Raw genomic sequence first — 21,344 nt, 5'->3', positions numbered from 1 at the left:
AGGGTCTCACTAAATAGCTGAGGCTGGCTGTGAACTCCATCCTCCCGTATCAGTCTCCCAAGTACTGGAAGTATAAGGCTTGATTTATGTTTTTGTTCTCAGAAGGCAACCTTATTTCAAATTTCTGAAGGATGTTTCCTTTTAGACCCCAAATTAGCCAGGCCTAGTGGCGCATGCTTGTAATCCCAGCATTCGGGAGGCTGAGACCGGAGGATCGCAGTTCGCGGACGGCCTCAGCTGCTTAGTGAGGCCCTTTGCAACTAAGTGAGACCTGGTTTCAAAACAAAGAATAAAAAATAGGGTAGGGGGTGTAGCTCGAAGGTCGAATGCCCCTGAGTTCCATCCCCAGACCTGCCAAAAAAAAAAATGGACCACAAATTATTAATAATGCTGTAAACATGAAGATTCCACTTTTAACATTCCTATCCAGTGATATATTATTTTATTGAAGACTTACATATTCAGAAGACTAAATTTTTTTTTTTTTTTTTTTTTTTTTTTTGGTGGGGTCTGGGGATGGAACCCAGGGGCATTCGACCTCTGAGCTACACTCCCTGCCTTATTTTTTACTCTTTATTTTGAAACCAGGTATCACTGGGTTGCAGAGGGCCTCACTAGGTAGTTGAGGCTGTCTGCAAACCGCGATCCTCTGGTCTCAGCCTCCCAAATGCTGGGATTACAAGCGTGCGCCACCATGCCCGGCTCAGAACACTAAATTCTTTTGATTTTTACCCTGCTTATCTCTTTTTTTAAAAAAAAATTTTTTTTAAATTTTGGGATCTGCTTTTATTTTATTTTATTTATTATTAATTTTTAATTTATTTTTTATTGGTGCAATGTATTCATACATCATAATGGTATAAAGAAAATACTTTTGTAGACATACATGCACACATTGCCCAGTTAGCCCCTACCTGATCCCCACCCCGTTCCCTCCCCATCCCAACTTTCCATGCTTGGCTTAGTGGTTGACATCTAGTTTTATAGCAATTTATCCAATATTAATGATGATACTCTCACATAACAGTTTCATTTGTCTGATACCAAGCTTTTGATGACTTAAATATAACATTTCAATATTTCTTTTTGCTTTCTTTCTTACCAGAGAATATTTTTTTCTTTTTTTTTTTTTAGGTGAAACTATCATACATTTATTTATTTATTTTTCAGAAAAAATCTATCCTGATATGGAATATGGACTCTAGATACCCAAAACAATCTCGAAGAAGAACAAAGCTAGAAGATGTATATTTTCTGATTTCAAACCATATAAAGCTACAATAATTGAAACAGTGTAGTACTGTTCTAAAGGCAGATATATAAACCATTGGAGTTAAAAGCCTAGAGATAAATTCTTCCATATATTGTCAAGTTATTTTTGACAAGGTTTCCACAAACATTTGGTGGAAGAAATACTAATCTTTTAACTAAATATTGTTGAAAAATAATAATTACATGAAAAAGAATAAAATTGGACCCTTACCTAATCCCATATACAGATATTAACTCAAAATAGATAAAAGACCTAAATATAAATCTTAAGACTATAAACTTTTAGGAGAAAATCTGGGTCATTAAACCTCACAACATTGAAATTGGCAGTGATTTCTTGGTTATGATTTCAAAGGCACAGGCAACAGAGGAGTATACAAACTCCCTAAAAAATAAAAAAAAATATTGTATATCCAAAGACAATGTAAACAGAGTTAACAGTTACTAATAGAATGGGATAAAATATTTCCAAATGCTATATCTGAAGGTATATTAATATTCCAACTAGAAATCCTAGAAATTAACAACAATAAAGGCAAACAATACCCTTTAGAGATAGGTAAAAGACTAACATAAATAATGAATCTCCACAGATAACCAATCTTAGTTGTCTGTTGGATGGAAAATCTTGTTTCTCTAGTTCTGGAGTGTGTTACCTATTTCTTCTTTGTAGTTAATCTCTTTGAGTATTTTCTCTAGTGCTGGTTTTGAAGACATAAATTCCTTCAGTTTCTGTTTGTCATGGAAGCTTCTTATTTCCCCATCTAATTTGATAGAAAGTTTTGCTGGGTAGGAAATTTTTGGCTGGAAGTTGTTTTCTTTCAGAATTGGGAATATGTTACTCTAAGCCCTTCTGGCTCTCATGACTTGGTTTGGGAGGTCTGGAGTGATTCTAATTGGTTTTCCTCTGAATGTCACTTGGCCCTTTGTTTTTGTTGCCTTTAAGATTCTCTGCTTTGCTTCCACATTGGTCATTTTGACAATTATGTGGTGTGGGGATCCTCTTCTCCGATCCTGTCTAAAGGGAGTTCTATAAGTTTCCTGGACCTGTGTATCGACCTCTTGCTCTATGTTTGGAAAATTTTCTGCTATTACTTCCTTGAAAAAATTGTTGATCCCTTTGGTTTCACCTTCTTTTCTCTCCTCTATTCCAATTATTCTTAGGTTAGCTCTCTTAAAATGGGCCCATATTTCTTCAATATCAGATTACTGCTGTCGTATTTTTTTTCTAAATTAGAAACTATGCGTTCATTTTTTGAATGATCATCTTCTAGGAGCGAGATTCTATTCTCCATGTGGTCTAATCGGTTGTTTGTGCTTTGAATTGAGGCCTTTACTTCATTAATTGCATCCTTTATCTCTCTTTGGCTCTCTCTGAATTATTTTCGAAACACTTCTATTATTTCTACAGTTATTTTCCTGATTTGATCTTCTAGAAATCTCTGAATTTTTGTTTTATCAGGTTCTGATGTTGTGGGGTTGTGGGCATTCATTGCTCCATTGTTATTCCTCTTTCCTATGATTTCGGGAGTTTGTGCCTTCTCTGGGTTCTTCCCTTGGGTGACTACAACTTCACTTAAGATGCTCTGGATCTCGAGTCTGTGGTATCTCAGTCCCCACTACTCCTTTACTGGGTTGTATCGTAGTGTCTCCGACCCAGGGAGTCAATCGAGGCTGCTTTAGACCATGGGGTGGGGGTGCCAGATTGGGCGTTCTCCTATGGTGTGATATCTCTGCCACCGCCACTCCCCCACTGGGTCAAGTCCCTGGGAGTGCTGTACTGGGATTTCTCCTCTAGGGGCCACAATTTGACTCACTGTTGTTGAGTGCGCAGATGGAGCTGTCGTGGACTTGGTGAATTCGCTGCTGCTGCTGCCGGTAGCAATATGGTGCCGCTGCTACACTCTCGGCCGTGAGGCTGGCATATTTCTTTTCTGTTTTTGAGCTCCGCTTTGAGTCCCTGCAGGGTGTGCTGAGCTCAGCCTCTGGGAGCTTTAGATGCTCCCTGTGCCGAGAAATCTGCCGAATTCCTCCCGGCTGATCCACAGCGGCTCACCTCAGCTCGCTGTCCATCGCTCCTCTCTGGAGCCTGGTGGGCTGTTGAGTGTATTGGTCTAGAGCCGTTGGTGAACTCGCCGCTGCCGCCGGCAGTAAGGCGCTGCTGCCGTGTCCTCGGGTGTGAGGCCGGCGTATCTCCTCTGTGGCTCTGAGCTCCGTTATGAGTTCCCTTCCTCTCTGGAGCCTGGTGCTGCAAGGGAAAATGGCGCCCGCTGCTTCGCACTGTGGCTCCGGCTGCAGCACTGAGGTCTGGTTTCTGGTGTCTCGTTTTTCCAGCCCTTTTTCTCTGTCCCTTGAAATTACATTTTTTGTTTCTCTGCTGATGGTGTTTTCTGGGTATGAAAGGCACTGATTTTGTGGTAATAGAGATTGGTTGTTAGTGGGGCTCATAAGCCCTGCTTTTCTCTGTCGCCATCTTCCCGAAGTCCTGCTTACCTCTTGAACAGATTCAAAATAATTTATCACCCAGAACAATTGCATAAATATCAGTCACTGGTATGGTATAAGCTCCAGCAATTAGAATGGATGGATACATCAGAAATAACTATTTTACCTGTTCCTACCAGCCCTTCTGATGTTAGAACATCTATAAAATAACACTATGGTGGCTAACCCAAAGAGAAACTCATGGGAGAGTTCTGTTTTTTTTTTTTCTTTTCTATTTCATGAAATAGATTGAGGAGTATTGATATTAGGTCTTCTATAAAGGTTTTGTTGAATTCACTTGGGAACCATCTGGTCCTGGGCTTTTCTTTGATGGTAAGCTCTTTATTGCTGCTTCAATCTCTTTGATTGTTATTGATTGGTTTAAGTGTTCTATATCTTCTTGACTCAGTTTAGGAAGGTTCTATATTTCTAGAAAGTTGTCAGTTTCCTCCAGATTTTCCATTTTGTTGGAGTATAGTTTTTCAAAGTAGTTTCTGATAATCCTCTGGATTTCTACACTGTTAGTAGTAATGTCTCCTTTTTCATCTCTTATCTTCATAATTTGGGTTGATTCTCTTTTTTTTTTTTAGTTAGGTTGGCTAGTAGTTTATCTATGTTGCTAATTTTTTCGAGAGACCAGCTTTTGGTTTTGTTGATTTTCTGTATTTTTTTATTTTCTATTTTGTTAATTTCTGCTCTGATTTTAATAATTTCCTGTCTTCTACTGGCTTTGGGGTTAGATTGTTCCTGTTTTTCAAGGGCTTTGAGGTGTGTCAGTGCTATAAATTTTCCTCTTAATACTGCCTTCAAAGTGTTCCAGAGGTTTTGATATGTTGTATCTTTATTTTCATTTGCTTCTAGAAATTTCTCGATTTCACCTCTTATGTCTTCTATGACCCATTCTTCATTCAGAAGTGTGGTGTTCAGTCTCCACATGTTTCTGTTGTTTCTCTGGGTCTTCTTATAGTTGATTTCTAGTTTCATTCCATTATGGTCTGAAACGACACAGGGAAGTATGTAACATTTTTTGAATTTGCTGGTGCTCATTTTGTAGCCCAGGATGTGATCTATTTTGTTGAAGGTTCTGTAAGCAGCTAAGAAAAATGTAAACTCCACTGTAGTTGGGTGAAATATTCTATATGTGTCCAACAGGTCCACTTGATTAATGGTTTTCTTTAGTTCTGAGGCATCTTTACTGACCTTTTGTCTGGAAGATCGGTCTAATGTTGTGAGAGGTGTGTTGAAGTCTCCCAGTATTATTGTGTTGGGATTTATGTGTGACTTCATGTCACAAAGAGTTTGATTTATGAAAGTAGCTGCACCTATGTTTGGGGCATAAATGTTGATTATTGTTATTTCCTCTTGCTGGATTATTCCTTTTGCCAGTAAAAAATGACCTTCTTTGTCTCTTCTAATAAGTTTGGGTTTGAAGTCTAACTTGTCTGATATCATAGTTGCTACTCCTGTTTGTCTTCAAGTTCTGTTAGCATGGATTACCTTGCTCCAGCCCTTTACCTTGAGTTTGTTCCTATCTTTACTTGTAAGGTGTGTTTCTTGTAAGCAGCAGACGGATGGATTTTGTTTTTTAATCCATTTTGCCACTTTGTGTCTTTTTATTGGGGAATTGAGGCCATTTACATTTAGTGTGATTATTGAGAGATAATTTTTAATTCCTAACATGTTAAGATTTTCTTTCTGTTTGAAATACTGTTTATTCTTCTTTGCTTAGTTGTCTGCTGTATGGAAAATCTTGTTTCTCTGGTCTGGCGTGTATTACCTATTTCTTCTTTGTAATTAATCTCCTTGAGTATTTTCTCTAGCGCTGGTTTTGAAGACATAAATTCCTTCAGTTTCTGTTTGTCATGGGAGCTTCTTATTTCCCCATCTAATTTGATAGATAGTTTTGCCTGGTAGGAAATTTTTGGCTGGAAGTTGTTTTCTTTCAGAGTTTGCAATGTGTTACTCCATGCCCTTCTGGCTTTTATGATTTTGTTTGGGAAGTCTGGAGTGATTCTAATTGGTTTCCCTCTGAATGTCACTTGGCCTTTGGTTTTTGTTGCCTTTAAGATTCTCTGCTTGGCTTCTACATTGGTCATTTTGACAATTATGTGGTGTGGGGAACCTTTTCTCTGATCCTGTCTAAAGGGAGTTCTATAAGTTTCCTGGACCTGTGTATCGACCTCTTGCTCTATGTTTGGAAAATGTTCTGCTATTACTTCCCTTTGGTTTCACCTTCTTTTCCCTCCTCTATTCCATTTATTTTTAGGTTAACTCTCTTAAAATGGGCCCATATTTCTTCAATGTCAAATTCCTGCTGTCAGTTTTTTTTTTCTAAGTTATATATTATGCATTCGTTTTTGAAGTGATCATCTTCTAGGAGCGAGATTCTATTCTCCATGTTGTCTAATCGATTGCTTATAGTTTGAATTGATGCCTTTACTTCAATGATTGCATCCTTTATTTCTTTTAGACTCTCTCTAAATTCTTTTCAAAGGTCCTGTATTACTTCTACAGTTATATTACTGATTTAATCTTTTGGAGATCTCTGAATTTCTGTGTTATCAGGTTCTGATATTGTTGGTTGTGGGCATTCATTGCTCCATTGTTGTTCCTCTTTCCCATGATTTCAGAAGTTTGTGCCTTCTCTGAGTTTGTGCCCCAGGTCACCACGACTTCACTTAGGGTGTTCTGGATCTTGTGTTTGTAGCAATCTCAGCCTCCACTACTCCTTTACTGGGTTATATTGCAAATTCTCAGTCCCAGGGAGTTAATCAAGGATGCGTGAGACCGTGGAGGTGCCGAGCTGGGTGTTTTCCCATGGGGAGCTGCGACTCAGGTGTGGTATCTCTGCCACTGCTACTCCTTCACTCGATTGAACTGTAAAATCTCAGACCCAGAGAGATTATCAAAGCTGTGGAAGTCCCTGGGGTGCAGTACTGTATTTCTCCTTTAGGGGCCACAATTTCACTTACAGTTGTATGCCCTGATCTGGAGCTGTCGTGGGCATGGTGAACTCGCCACTGCTGCTGGCAATATCCTCTTTTCATTTCTTTAAAGTGAAGAATATACATTGTATAACATGGTGATTATAGTTAATAATAATGTATTGTGTTCTTGAAAACTGCTAAGAGTAGATCTTTTTTTTTGTGTGTGTGTGTGTGTGTGTGTGTGTGTGTGTGTGTGTGTGTGTGTGGTATTGGGAATTGGACCCAGAGGCATTCTACTTTTGAGCTATACCTCTAGCCAGATGTTATTTCTTATTTGGAAACAGAGTCTTGCTGTTTGATGAGTCTCACTACTTGCTGATGCTGTCCTCAAACCTGCGATTTTCCTGTCTCAGTGTCCTAAATACAGGGATTACAGGCATATGCCACCACATCCAATGCTAAGAGTAGATTTTAAGTGTTCATATCACACAAAAAGATCAATATGTGAGATAATGATAATGTAAACTAGTCTAATGTAGCCTTTCTCTGATGTATACATATTTTAAAATATGTTGTAGCCAGGTGTGCTGGCGCATGCTTGTAATCCCAGAATTCAGGAGGCTGAGACAGGAGGATCGTGGTTTGAGGCCAGACTCAGCTACTTAGTGAGGCCCTTTGCAACTCAATGAGACCCTGTTTCAAAATAAAGAATAAAAAATAGGGTTGTGGGTGTAGCTTGGAGGTAGAATGCCCCTAGGTTCAATCTTCAGTACCACAAAAAAATGTGTGAATATATGCAATTTTGTAAAATAAAAATAAAATTTATTTTATTTTATTTTTTTAAATTTATTTATTTTTTGGTACTGGGGTTCCTGGAAGCCCTTCTACCTCTGGGCTACACTTCCAGACCTATTTTTATATTTTTTTTATTTGGAAACAGGGTCTCCTAAGCCAGCGCGCGCGGCTGGCTTCGAACCTGCGCGATCCTCCTGTCTCTGCCTCCCAAGTGCAGGGATTACAAGCGTGCGCCACCACGCCCGACTCTAAAAATAAAATTTAAAAAAGCGTAATAAAATTGTTTTTGGAGCTGGGTGTGGTGGTGTGCGCTTTTAATCCCAGTACTTGGGAGGTTGAGACAGGAGGATTTCAGGTTTGCGTCCAGCCTCAGCTACTTAGTGAGGCTCTCAGCAACTTAGTGAGACCCTGTTTCTAAACAAAATATAAAATAGGTCTGGGAGTATAGCCCGGAGGTAGAAAGCCTCTGGGTTCCACCCCCAGTACCACACACACAAATTGCTGAGGCTGGCCTTGAATTTATGATCCTTCTATCTCAGTTTCCCAAGTATTGGGATTACAGGTATATGCCACCATGCCCAATGAACATATCCAATATTTAAGAATATGTCCTTTATATAAAAAATGTCCATTATATTGTTTCATGTTCTATTATCTCTGTTGTCTTGACTGACTCTTGTTCATAGTGAATTAGTTCTATTTACATATGTTTTATTATTGTTACTATTAATTATTTATTGTGAGTGTATCTTCAAATGAGGATGTGTGTGTGTGTGAATTCTAACCAGCCTGAGTGAAGAGGAATTGGCTCAAAGGTGGATGTCTATTTGTTGTTTTTTCTAAATACTGAGGTAATCTCCAGCTGAGGAACAATATTTATTTCTTGGCCTGGGGATTCCTGTGTCATACATGTATAAATATTGAGGTATTTAGATTTCAAATCAGCAAGTGGCCTAGTTTCAACTCCTCTACTGGAGGCCCGAGCTTCATCTCCTCATGTGATGTTTCGTCTTTCTCCTATCTGTCCCTCTCTGCCCCCCATCCCATTACATAGAGCCCCTCAAATTTTCACAATTTTGTTCTTGTGAGCTCAGTTGAGTAACAACAACAAAAATTTTTTTTGGTGTGTGGTAATAGAGATTGAACCCAGGGGATTTCTACCTCTGAGGTATATCCCTACCCCCTTTTCATTTTTTATTTTGAAACAGGGTCTTATTAAGTTGCTGAGGCTGACCTCAAATTTGCAATCCTCCTGTCTCAGCCTCCCAACTACTGGGATTACAGGTGTGGGTCACCGCACCTGGCTGTAAAAATAGTTTTTTGTTGTTATATTTTAGCCAATATTTCCAGATATTTTTAGTTGCCATGTTGCCACATTTGGAGGTTTCATGGGATCAAACATTGAGGAAGTGAAAATTTGACATGGTTTTCTAGTAAACATTAGATAGCAAGTGGAAATATAATTGCAAAATATACCCATTATTATTAATGTAAAATTGTGAAGCATGGTTAGTAATTTTCATTATCTAGTGTCTTCTCTATTGGTTTTTTTTTGTGTGTATGTGAGTCTGGGATGGAACCCAGAGGCATTTGACCTCTGAGTTACACCCCCTGCCCAATTTTTTATTCTTTATTTTGAAACAGGGTTGCACTGAGTTGCGAAGGGCCTCACTAAGTAGCTGAGGCTGTCCACAAACCGTGATCCTCCGGTCTCAGCCTCCCAAATGCTGGGATTACAAGCATGCGCCACCACGCCGGGCTTGTTTTGTTTTAGTAAAGAGAAATAATATGAGAAATGGCTTTTATAACCTCTTTCATGAGCTTTCTCCTTCTATTTTCTTCATGAGATCACAAGTTCCTCAGTGGGTGCTAATGCTCTATCTCCACAGGTAGTTTTCGGCTTGACTTGATTTCTGTGAGTCGCCAGACCTATAAATATATCTTTCATCTTTTTTAATGATATCTTTAATTTTTAACAGGTTTATTGGGAGGCAGCTTCATCATGAGCACCTTTTATCTTTGAGTTGTGCTTCATATCCCTGCAAGATGCAGGAATCACCAGATTGGATGTGTCCCTCTAGAAAACGCCCCAGGGGGAGTAGACCTGATGCAGTTGGTTCCCACTTATAGCAACAGGTGGGCATGCCGATCAAGCAGCTTGGGAAGTCAAATGAGAGGCATAAAGCCCACAGCCTTCAGCGTCATAAAATTGTTCTCCCTTTCTTCATTTCAGTGCAAACAAGGACAACAGGAAGCAAATCTTGATCCTGAGGCATTGCAAAAATCTATTGTCTTTCTTTCTTTCTTTCTTTCTTTCTTTCTTTCTTTCTTTCTTTCTTTCTTTCTTTCTTTCTTTGTGGTACTGGGGGTGGAACCTAGAGGCTTTCTACCTCTGGGCTATACTCCCAGACCTTTTCTATATTTTATTTGGAAACAGGGTCTCACTAAGTTGCTGAGAGCCTCACTAAGTAGCTGAGGCTGCTTCGAACCTGTGCGATCCTCCTGTCTCAGCCTCCCAAGTGCTGGGATTACAAGTGTGTGCCACCATGCCTGGCAAAATCTATTGTATTTCTATGATTTTTTTTTTTTTTGGTGGTACTGGGGTTTCTGGAAACCCTCCTACCTCTGGGCTACACTCCCAGACCTATTTTATACATTTTATTTGGAAACAGGGTCTCTTAAGCCAGCGTGGCTGGCTTTGAACCTGTGTGATCCTCCTGTCTCTGCATCCCAAGCACGGGGATTACAAGCCTGCGCCACCATGCCGGGCTCTATGATTTGTAAAATATGGGTGGCATTTGGTGGTGTCCCTCCCTCCCTCCCTCCCTCCCTCCCTCCCTCCCTTTCTTTCTTTTTGCCATACTGGGGATTGAACCCAGGGGCATTCTGCCTTCAAGATATAGCCACAGCCCTACTTTTTTTTTTTTTTTTTTTAGTTCTTTAATTTAAAACAGAGTCTAAGTTGCAGAAGATCTCACTAAATAGCTGAGGCTGGCTGCAAGCCACAATCCTCCAGTGTCACCCTCCCAAGTAGCAGGATTACAAGTGTGTACTGTCATGCCTGGCACACTTCATGATTTGGAAGGCTTTACAAAACAAAATCTTCTTGGAAACGAATACTTAAATAGTCTCAAGGATTTTGGAATAGTGGGAATCCCAGAACTTTTTACCATGCTGCCCATAAGAAAAAATTTGGACCTGAAAAAAAGGTGCTAGAGGTGTTCCTGGTTATTTTAACCGCTGAAAGAATTCCCCATAGAACATTTATATGTTTATTCAGCTACTACTTACTGGTCGTTACTAAGGATCAGGAATGAGGCAAGGCATTGGATGTGGAGGAGTGAACCGCAACAACAAAAAGCAGAGTAATAGTGTTGGCTACAAAGTAGTATAATTTGGGAGGTGTGTGTGTGTGTGTGTGTGTGTGTGTGTGTGTGTGTGTGTGTGTTCAGAGGAAAGGAGACTCATTTGGTCACAGTTCTGGAGGCTTTAGCCCGTGTTAGGCCAGGTCATACCTGCAGAGCTCAGGTTATGGTGATAGAAAGCAGAGAGAGGAAGAAATCTTGTTGTCAGCTCTTGATGGCAGCAGGGTGGGTGGAGAGAGAGAGAGGGGGGGGAGGGGGAGGGGGAGGGGGAGGGGGAGAGGGAGAGAGAGAGAGAGAGTGAGCATGAGCTGGGATTACTGTAATTAACCAATTTTTAAAAAATTGAGTTACACATGTGGTAATGTACAAAAATCTTAAGCAGTCAGCTCCAAACTTTAGAATTATACTCTCTGTATGGTTTTTCTATGTAAATCAAGCAGGATTTTCCCTATCTGGAATTCAGTAACCTCATCTACGTAAAAATGTAAAATCAGAGCTGGATGTGGTGGTGTATGGCTATAATCTCAGTGCTTAGGAGGCTGAGACAGGAAGATTGCAGCAGGTTCGAGGCCAGCCTTAGCAACTTAGCAAGCTTTTCAGTGACTTAGGGAGATCCTGTTTAAAAAAAAAAAGTATGGGGGCTTAGTTTGGAGGTAGAAGACCCCTGGGTTCAATCCCCATTGCCAGCTCCCCCAAAAGTAATTATCCAGACTTGGAAAAGAGCTTCAGGAAAAGGTTCCTTGCTGCCAGACTTGCTTCCAGTCTGTCCTGATTGTTAGTCATCCTCCCTTGCCAAATGATTCTAACTAATTCTGCCCAGGTGCTTGCATGGGGTAGACAAAAGTAGGGTTTATTTCCTGGTGGGGAAATTCTTAGCTTCTGTGCCAGCAATGCTCTCTATGTTTAATGAGCCATTACCAGAGCACCTGAGCTATCTCACAGAGCTCTTACCCCTTCCCAGTGCGGGGCCCAGGCAGCCACTATGCAGCAACTGGAGCTGGCAGGCACAGTGGAAATGATTTTGCCATTTCTGCTCTTCCTATCTGTCCACAAGAAAAACAACAACTATTGCTCTCAAATCTCAGAGACTGATAAGGTGGCTATGAGGCCTTTGTTGTTCTTTCTGTGTAACTGTGATCTCACCACCTTTATGGTATTTTCTTTTCCTTGGCAGTGGTTATCATAGCAAGAGGAGGCAGGATGGTCGTCAAGATGAGATTGCTTGGACATAAAAAAGGCAAGGTCAGTTTCAGCGTATCTCTGGTTACCCATACCCCCCCACCCCCGGTACTGGGGATGGAACCCAGAGGCATTCTACCTCCGAGCTAAACCCCCAGCCCTATTTTCTTCCTTCCTTCCTTCCTTCCTTCCTTCCTTCCTTCCTTCCTTCCTTCTTTCCTTCCTTCCCTCCTTCCTTCCCTCCATCTTTCTTTCTTTCTTTCTTTCTTTCTTTCTTTCTTTCTTTCTTTCTTGGTCTGGGGATGGAACGGAACCCAGGGGCATTTGACCTCTGAGCTACACCCCCTGCCCTATTTTTTATTCTTTCTTTTGAAACAGGGTCTCACTGAATTGTGGAGGGCCTCACTAAATAGCTGAGGCTGTCCCCGAACCGCGATCCTCCAGGTCTCAGCCTCCCAAATGCTGGGATTACAAGCATGCACCACCATGCCCGGCTTTATTCTTTATTTTGAAACAGGCTCTCACTTAGCTGTAAAGGGCCTCACTAAGTAGCTGAGGCTGTCCACGAACCATGATCCTCCCACCTCAGCCTCCCAAATGCTGGGATTACAAGTGTGTGCCACCACGCCCGACTCACAGTATACTTTTTTATAAAATGCTATTATTTAAAATTATTAGATTCTGATGAAAATGAGTCTGGATCGTGTTTTTCCTGCATTCATCCATGCAGCTTATACGTGGAGAAATGCTCCATTCGGAAATAATCTGTTTGATCCAGACTTTTCTCTCTGAATCAAACAGATTCCTGATTTTTCTTCAGCAGGCTTTTCCCATGGCAACTGGATTTGTTTTTCATTAGTGCTCTGTGCTAGCCATACACCTACTTCTCTGCTTTGCCATCTTGGTTGTACTTACCATTCTTCGCAATTGCTTGTTGTTTGACTGTTAGAGCCCTATTAAGAATGAATGAGTTCATGCTTAGAGCTTTTTGATAAGCTGGCTGTGGTGGCCCAAGCCTGTAATCTCAGTACTTGTGAAGCTGAGACCAGAGGATTGCAGGTCAAGACTAGCCTCCACAATTTAGTGAGACTCTCTGTTACAGTGTGAGATGAATGTTATCGTTTGGGGGAACTGTTCCCAGGGACCCCTGCAGCCCCGTCAAAACAATTCCCCTCAAAGAAAAACTGTGGGTTCTTATCCTGAGCTAAGGATAAATATGCAATATCCTGGACTCTCGCTGAAGGAGTTTATTAAAAAGATAGAAATACAGAAGACAGTTACAGCCCCATGCCATTCAGGAGTGGCATGGGTGGGTGTTTCAAATGAACTCACCTGGACACAGAGTATTCTTATAGCCAGTCTCCAAACCCAACTAGATCCGCCGCCTCTAGGGCCAGCCCTTTTAATGTGGGGGATTCCTTCCTGCCCGTCTGTACTGTTTCTGGTACAGACCCCAACCCTCTTGTTACACCCCAAATGTGTTATTTGGTCATCGGATTCTGGTATCTCTTGAAGGCTTAGGGCATCCTCCCATGATTATCAAACTCTGGGATCTCCTGAAGGTTTATGGCATCCTTTCACTTCCTTGGGAAATCTTATCTTTACACTGAAAAAGGCCCTGAAACTATCTCTGTTGTCTTGCTAATCACCCATGGTGCATGGAATCCTGCAGCCCTTTTCTCTGAAGCTCCTGGCTTCTTTTACTACCAAAGATATATTTGAAAATTGAAAATCTTTCCCAATACTGGTACATTAATCCGTTTTTGAAGCCTCTTCCCAATACTGGTACATCTCAGCAACCTAGCAAGACCCTATTTGAAAACAAAAATAAAAAGGACCGGGTATTTAGCTCCAAGGTAGAATGTCCCTAGGTTGAACCCCTGCCACACTCTTCCGGTAGCCTGTGTTGCCTTTGGGGTTAAGTCCTGTGCCCTTGTAGCACATTCTGATCTGAAGACTCCTGGACCCCTGTTTCTTTCTAGCCTCTTATTCAATGCTTGTTCTAGAACCTTGGAATCACATCCAGTCCCCATCCAACCATGCTCTCTTCTCTGGTTCTCTTTCACACACTGTTCTCCACTCCAGGAATATTTCTTCCCTCTGTTGACTCCTCTTCGCTCTTTACTCTTCAGATCTTTGACTCTCTAGCCTAAGTCAGGACCCTTTGCCGTGTGCTCTGTGAGCTCTCTGACCTTTTCACAACACAGGGTTTTCTTGGTATTTACAATTGCCCGTTTATTTGTCAATCTTCCACTGGATGTGAAGTTGAGGGCAAGGGTGTGCTCACTTCCAGGTCTGTCTCATTAGAGCTGAGAAGATAGCTGAGTATACAGATATTTGTTGAACCAATGGATGAATGAATAAAATACCCAAAAGTACCTGATCGTTCTGTTTTGTGTTTTCTTTTAAAAATGTATAATCTATAGCTGGGAGTAGTGGCGCACGCTTGTAATCCCAGCATTTGGGAGGCTGAGACCCGGAGGACTGCGGTTCACAGACAGCCTCAGCTACTTAGTGAGGCCCTCTGCAACTGAGACCCGGTTTCAAAATAAAGAATAAAAAATAGGGCAGGGGGTGTAGCTTGGAGGTTGAATGCCCCTGGGTTCCATCCCCAGACCTGCAAAAAAAAAAAAAAAAAGTATAATCTAATTGTTGTTTGTTGACGGGTAACAGAAATGTAACACGTAACAGTGTTTTGAGATAATAGCCATTACCTGTGAGACAACTTAAAAGGACTGGTGAAATTGACCTTCTAGGTGTTCAACAACTGAAATTTAGAAAACAATCAGGAAATAAAGGGACTAAAAAAATAAACAGCCAATATTTGGTCCTAGTCCTCCAAGGTCAAATAGAACCCAGGGAAGGACCTCGAAAAAGCCCCTGCAACTCTGATAAGTCATCTGACCTCCCCAAACAGGGAAATTATGAAGGTCCTGGAAACTGGGAGTCACCAGCACATACTCTTAAAACAGGGATTCATTAGAGAGGAACATATCCTCTATCAAAGACCAGGACCTGTCCTGGCAGATGGCAGAACTGGTAGAGGAAAAAACCTCACCAAGTCCCTAAGAATAACCCTGAGAGCCTTGACTGACTTTAATAGCAAAAATTGTTAAAAAAAAAAAAAAAACCTTATGTTTGCCCAACACAGGGTTATCTGCTTGCTTGGTCCTGAATATCTAGTAAAATAGTATAACCAGAAACAAATGTGCTATTTCAGGGGTAACAAAAAGGAGCTTTACTAAATCCATTTATATAGTACTTCTACCTTTAAACTCACAGAAGATATGACACCAATACCCCAAATCTCCTTCTAGTTAAGTCCTTATAAGAGGCTATAAAGTTAAATTTGCTGTTCTTGAGATTTTACAGGTCCAGGACTAGGAGACACTACAAAAAGTGGAAATTCCTATTCCTGTAAACTCTTGGAGTATCTACAAATCCTACAGACAAAAAACGCATTTAAGCATAGTTAAAAACTAGACAATTTTCACCAATCAAAAATCTTTGGAATGCCGGGCGTGGTGGCGCATGCTTGTAATCCCCGGGCTTGGGTGGGTGGTGGTGGTGCACACTTGTAATCTCCGGGCTTGGGAGGCGGAGACAGGAGGATCGCGCAGGTTTGAAGCCAGCTGTGCTGGCTTAAGAGACCCTGTTTCCAAAAATAAAGTAGGTCTGGGAGTGTATCTCGGAGGTAGAAGGGCTTCCAGGAACCCAGTACCACCAAAAAAAAGAGAGAGAGACCCTGTTTCCAAAACAAACAAACAAACAAACAAACAAACAGGTCTGGGAGTGTAGCCCGGAGGTGGAAGGGTTTCCAGGAACCCCAGTACCACACCCCCCAAAAATCTTTGGATATGGTTCCTCCTGGATAGCATGGATCCTATTCTTTCTAACTTCTTTACTTATTTTATTCCTTATCCTACTCTTTGGGCCATGCATAGTCAACCTCATTATTTCACAAATATGAAAAATCATTAACGGCTCTGACAACGAGCTTCTTATAATTACAGACTAAAGGCCAATACATTCTCCTCCCAAACACACAGGACCTCTAAGATCATCTTAGTGTCTGCAAACATAGCTTCCAGCCCTATATCCTCCTCCACCCCATTGTCAAGCAGGAAATAGCCTGAATGAATACACTGCCCACTTACGAATATATAATATATAAATATTATAAGACCTCTGGAATGTGAGCACCTTAAGGTATGGCTATGAGGAGGAGACTAAGAACAACAGGACCCAAGAAACCACACAGAAGAAAGAGAACCCCCCCCACCCCCCAGCATTAGCCTGTCCTGAGATGACCTGCTCACTAGCCCACCGCCGGCAGCACGCACAGCTACTCTCGTACCCACACTCTGTCCCATACAAAGTCCCTGTCTGTAAGGAAGGCGGCTCGTGATTCTCATGGACTCTCTCTCGCAGTCAGTTCCTGCTCCCAGTTTTTACCCCAAATAAAGCCTGTTCTGGTCTTTTGAGCCATGGTTCCTTCGTTTCCATATTCCTCAAGTTTCACATCATAATGTAATTTAGTGATGGAAACATAAATGCACAGAGCACTTGGTGAGCTTCCCCGCGGCTAACCCATTCCTTGAAAGATTTTGTGATTATGTACTTTTTGATTTATTAATCCCATCAATTAGGCAGACCTAATTAACCTAAGCTGAGGTGAGGTATAGCAGGCCGGCTCTTTACTGGAGAAGATTGATGGGCTTTTTACTCTAGGCCACTGTGGAAAGGAAGGGTGTATTCATCCAGGAGCCGGCTAGATGCTAAGGATGACCTCTGTCTCTGTTATGTTCCTATTACTGGAAGACTGCATAATTCAGGCTCTGCCTAAAGGAATGGGGGCTGGACCAGAAAAATACCAGAAAAGGCTTGGTGGGGAGACTTGATGGGCCTTAAACGATCTGTCTGGAAGAGCCTCACAGCTGCCCACAACGGCACTTATATGGGCTGAGGCCACAAAAGGCTTTTACAGACTGCTCCCCAAATGGCCCCTTATGATCTCTGTGGACCCATGAGCTGGGAGGAGTCGTACATCGTATATGATGCCCTGGAGACCCTCATAGATTGAATTCTGGGGATCTTTGAGCTGTGTGCATTATTGGGTTCCTGGAGAAGCAATGCCATCTTTGTTTTAAATACTTGTTTTGGAATGAGCTGGGGCAACTTCCTATTGAGGCAAGGCTTGGGCAAGGGCTGCAGGAAGAACCCCTGTGTGTTCCTGCTAGGTCGGCATAGGAGGGCTTTGTCATAGTCTCGTCTTCTCCAAGAAACTGAACTAAAAATACTTGTCTTCTCCAAAAAATTGAACTAAAAATGCTTTTGGGCATTGTTTAAAATGTAATCTGTGGAAAGATGAAGGCAGGAAGGCTTCTTACTTTGGCTTTTGTATTTGTTTTTCTCCCAGTCAGGATTCAGACTGATGGAGAGTGTTGATTAGTACCAGAAAATTGTGAATGTTGGAGATTATGGTTTATAGTTCATGGATTTTTTTTATATATATACAAGGAATGAATTGCTGAATGTGGCAGCATATGCCTGCAATCTCAGTACTTGGGGGGCTGAGATAAGGAAGACTGAAGGTTTGAGACCAGTTTAAGCAACTTAGTGAAACTCTCAGCAACCTAACAAGACCTTATTTAAAAATAAAAAGTAGCCGGGCGTGGTGGCGCACGCTTGTAATCCCCGCGCTTGGGAGGCTGAGACAGGAGGATCGTATGGGTTCGAAGCCAGCCTCGGCTAGTGAGGCTTTTGGCAACTTAGCGAGACCCTGTTTCCAAATAAAATATATATAAAAAAAGGTCTGGGCGTATAGCCCGGGGGTAGAAAGCCTCTGGGTTCCACCCCTAGTACCACCAAAAAAAAAAAAAAAAAAAAAAAAAAGTAAAAAGGGCTGGAGGTACAGCTCAGAGGTAGAATGCTCTTGGGGATCAATCCCCAGTACTAAAAAAAAAAAAAAAAAAATGACGGGCATGGTGGCGCATGCTTATAATCCCCGCGCTTGGGAGGCAGAGACTGGAGGATTGTGTAGGTTCGAAGTCAGACTCTGGTTTAAGAGACCCTTTTTCCAAATAAAAAAATATAAAATAGGTCTGGGAGTGTAGCCCGGAGGTAGAAGGGTTCCATCTCTAGTATCACCACCACCACCACTAAAAAAAAAAAAAAAAAAAAAAAAAAAAAAAGAATTACCTCAGACAAGCTTAAAATAGCCAAATATCTCCTGTGTCTCTTCAGCTGGGCTAATTGCCCTTGAGCAATTAATTTTAGATTCTAGAGCCTTTGAGTAGCTGGAGGCAGTGCTTTTAGGTGTGGGTCCACTGGTTTTTCCAGAGGACTGCTTTTTATCAGAAGGGGAATCTTTGGGGGCGGATGGAATAAGGGATTTTTTTTGGGTGGAGGCATGTGAGAGGGTGTTCAGTGCATTATTACAGGGAGGACTTCTGGCCAGGCCTCTGCTGGAAGACCTCTAGACACATGCACACAGGGTCCTACATGAGTTTTGTGTGATTTATCTATAAAAAAGTAGACAGGTTGCATCTACTGGGTTACATGCCGGGTATTCCTGAGGCATTTTCAGGACCCAGGACAAGTAAGGTTTTCCAGATATATCTGTTTCAAGGACAAACTGTGGCCTCAAGAAACTAAAGTCTGAGCTCCTCTGGTATAGTTTGAAGGGAATCTTAATCCCTGGTCTAGGATGTTTTTTTGTTTGTTATAGCTTATTTTAAATTTTATTTATTTTTAAGGTATTCTACCATTTTACTGGAAACTGGTTAAGAAGTAAGGCCCGTGAACCCAACAGTCTCCTTGGGCTTTGTTTCGAGGCTGCTCTTAGCACTTAGGATGTTTTCTTGTAAAAATGAAATCATTTACCGGATTCAAACCTGGGTCCTGGTAGGTCCCATTCCTCATTTTGGGCCTTGGATTGTTCATCAGTGCAACCGTTATCTGGAAGTATGGAGTCTAGTCTATGCTACCTGTTTACCTTCCCCATCTCAGGTGTCAATAGTTAGGGAATCTCAGAATTCCCAAAAAATGAGGCTTGGGGGTGTGGGCGGGGCCTGAGGATCTGTCCTTAAAGCAACTCCCTCATTGGTGTATGAAGCAAATTTTGAGAAGATGGGAAGGAAGGCAAACCTCCCCTGGAGGCCACACGTTCTCCTCACTCCTCTCTGGGAGTTCACATCTGAGAGACCAGAAGAGCCCTTTTTAGCAAACTCCGCGTTCAAAGAAAATACTTTAGACAATGTGCACTTGGCAGAGTTGATTTGAGCAAAGAAGAATTCATGGACCGGGTAGCACTCAGAACCAGCATTCAGCACTCTGCAAAGCACAGGTATTTATAGCCAGAAAGAGGGAAGCAGAGTGAGAACTAGCTCGGTGGGGTACGGCTCAGCCTTTGGTCTGTTGGCAGCCGGTGGTTGGCTGGGACTTGGCTGCTTGTTACCTTCCTACTGTAGGTTTCCAGTTCGTTTACTTCTGAGTGAGGCTGCAGTGTATTACCTAGACACTCAGTACCGAGGCAGCCTCAGGCCAATGTACTCCTGACACGTTTTTCAGTGTGAATACACATTTAATATAGCCCTTTGGCCACTGGGATGAAACAAAGCTACAGAGGGTGGAGTTTTTCAGGAAAAACAAGTTGTTCTAAAAGCAGGAGAGCGTCCCCCACTCTCCTCCTAAGGAATGTCTTTTCCCTGTCCCTCTCTCCCTCCTGCCATATGTCTACTCGGTGTGATTTGTAGCCGCGATGCAGTTAGGGCAGGTGAGACCAAGGAGGGGCAGTTTATGAAGTCTTGTGTTTGTACACCCAGAGTTTTGGTCCCACCTAGGTACTCTTGAAGACAGAGGTTTGAGCTCCTCCTAGATCTCCGTCCACAGGAGAGAAAGGCGGCTAATTCTGGAGCATCCTGTTGCTCTCTGCCACTCCCTGGGGGAATAGTCTTATAGTATTGCTCTAGGGCAATTTTAATAGGACAGTATTAGTTTTGGATGTAGCCCACCAGGAACAGAGTATGAAGGAGAATTTCATTGGTTAGATTTATACACATAGAAGCCAGGCGTGGCAGTGCATGCCTATAATCCCAGTATTGGGAGGCTGAGATAGTAGGATTGCAGGTTTGAAGCCAGCCTCAGCAATTTAGCGAGACTAATTATTCTGATTCCAAGTAAAAAATAAAAAGGGCTGGTGGTGTAGTTTGGAGGTAGACTGCCCCTGGGTTCAATCTTCAGTACCAAAACAAAACAAAGAAACAAAAGAAAGAACCCCCCCCCCCAAAAAAAAAGATTCACATATGGAGAAAACCACAAAAGATACAGAAAAATCTGATGGAAAAGTCCATGTATTCCAGCCTCTTCATCTGAGGCTTTAATTCTATCTATTGCGCATCCTTACACGTGACCATCTCCATTCTTCATGGCCTGTCAAGATCGCATCTCTGGAGCCGGGCGTGGTGGTGCAAGCTTGTAATCCCAGCATTTGGGAGGCTGAGACAGGAGAATTATGGTTCAAGGACAGCCTCAGCTACTGAGTGAGGCCCTTTGCAACTCAGTGAGACCCGGTTTCAAAATAAAGAATAAAAAATAGGGCTGGGGATGTAGCTCAGAGGTAGAATGCCCCTGAGTTCCATCCCCAGTGCTGCAAAAAAAAAAAAAAGTTGCTTAATAATAAAACTCGTGTCAAGTCTTTACTGAAATCTCAGGTCTCTTAGTTCAGATGTTCCATTAATAGAGGAAATACAATTAGGTATGGTTATCCTTAGTATTTTCCTGAAGAATTCTTTTTTTCTTTTGGTGGTACTGGGGTGCCTGGAAGACCTTCTACCTCTGGGCTACACTCCCAGACCTATTTTATATTTTTTTATTTGGAAACAGGGTCTCCTAAGCCAGCATGCGTGGCTGGCTTCGAACCTGCGCGATCCTCCTGTCTCTGCCTCCCAAGCGCGGGGATTACAAGCGTGCGCCACCACGCCCGGCCTCCTGAAGAATTCTTTACGAGGGGGCATAGTGTATTGGTTAAGAATGTAGACTCTGACAGCCAGAGATGGTGGCACACACTTGTAATCCCTGTATTTGGGAGGCTGAGACAGGAGGATCGCAAGTTTGAGATCAGCCTCAGCAACTTAGACTCTCAGCAACTGAGTGAGACATTGTTTTAAAACAAAATAAAGATGGGCGTGGTAGCGCGCGCTAGTAATCCCCGCGCTTGGGAGGCTGAGACAGGAGGATCGCACAGGTTCGAAGCCAGCCGCGCTGGCTTAAGAGACCCTGTTTCGAAATTATATATAAGAGGTCTGGGAGTGTAGACTGG

This window comes from Muscardinus avellanarius (genome assembly GCF_963383645.1).
Source record: "Muscardinus avellanarius genome assembly, chromosome: 12".
Classification (NCBI taxonomy): domain Eukaryota; kingdom Metazoa; phylum Chordata; class Mammalia; order Rodentia; family Gliridae; genus Muscardinus; species Muscardinus avellanarius.
The sequence above is the reverse complement of the archived record's forward strand: the minus strand, read 5'-3'. Positions refer to the sequence as shown.